Source organism: Pteropus vampyrus, unplaced genomic scaffold (genome assembly GCF_000151845.1).
Source record: "Pteropus vampyrus isolate Shadow unplaced genomic scaffold, Pvam_2.0 Scaffold1000005074, whole genome shotgun sequence".
NCBI lineage: Eukaryota > Metazoa > Chordata > Mammalia > Chiroptera > Pteropodidae > Pteropus > Pteropus vampyrus.
Window position 1 is genome coordinate 1,510 of NW_011919476.1, and position 1,340 is coordinate 2,849.

Genomic DNA, 1,340 nt, shown 5'->3' on the forward strand with positions numbered 1-1,340 from the left:
GCAAAGGCGCAACTCTTCTTCAAGGACAAAAATTCTATACAGAGAAAAATGCTCCCTACCCTACAGTTTAAATGCCCTCTTGAATCAGGAATCACTCGACAAACTCAAAAAAGAAATCACACTCAACAATCTACCCACCAAGTAAATTGTCTACCATCTGGAGTATACATGTTCATATCTTCATGTCATAATTTTACCGTAACAAAATGAATCGGATGTGGTTCCATAGTGTAGGGGTTAAAACGTCTGCTTTACACGCAGAAGGTCCTGTGTTTGTGCCCCAGTGGAGCCACGGTCCATAGTCTACGGCCATGCCATCCTGAACAAGCCCGATGTCTGATCTCAGAAGCTAAGCAGGGTTGGGCCTGGTAAGTACATGGATGGGAGACCACCTAGGAAGAGCGGGTGCTGTAGGTATAAATAATAATAAATAAGTAAACAATAAAACGACATTTTTATCACAAAGGAAGAAAGGTGAGCTTACATGTGGAATAGTTGGGTCCTTACCAGCCTGCCCTGTCGCCAGAAGGCTCTTTCACCACGATGATGGCGGTGGCTAGGGAAACACAGAGCAAGTGTCAGTCATTGGTGATGTTGCCCAGGAAGTACTCAGGGAGCTGTGCCTGATGTGGTCTTTGGACTGGAGGGTGTGGATGTGGCTGGTTGATCAGAAGGAACTGAGCTTTCGGCAAGGTCGCCTTCCTGAACAGATGAACGAAGGCACAAAACAGCAGCAGGAGAAAAGAAGAAATACAGCCCTTGGCTTTCTAGCTAAGGGGAACTTAATCCATGGAAAATGGTCGATCTAACAAAGAGTAAACCGTAAAATGGAGCTATGAGAAATCTTATGATGTTTCTACAGTTTTGAGATTCAACTAAATTGCTGCCCTCTTCTTTACTTCTTCCAAAATCAATTCTTCGGGCAGAATTTACAAATGTTATTATTGGATTTATACTCTCTTCTGTAAGATTTTGTTGTCGATGGAAAGCAAGCTGATTGGGGGATCAAACTCAAGTCTAGGAAAAGTATCTCATTAGAATTACTCACTAATTGTTTTTCATTAAAAAAATGACATGCAGAATAGTTGAAAATACCGATATCCCATGATTTAAAATAGTCACCATGAACCGTGTGATATTTTCCTTCCAGTATTTTTTCAATAGTTTGTGCATGTCTTAGAGTCATCGGCTGTCCATACTCACACTGTGCGTGGACAGGAGGACAGTTCCTCGCGCAGGGGAGGCCGGGGAAACACTGGCTCTCTCTACGCCAGCAGCATAAAAGATGTGCAGTAAGGCTGAGGGGCTTCTGTGTCTCCACCAGTACAAATTTGAGTACT

At 43.1% G+C, this 1,340-nt stretch overlaps 1 pseudogene; it reads left to right on the forward strand.

The window, feature by feature from the left end:
- The first annotated feature begins 301 nt into the window (after positions 1-301).
- On the forward strand, positions 302-417 carry LOC111735669 (annotated as a pseudogene).
- The last annotated feature ends 923 nt before the right edge of the window (positions 418-1,340 follow it).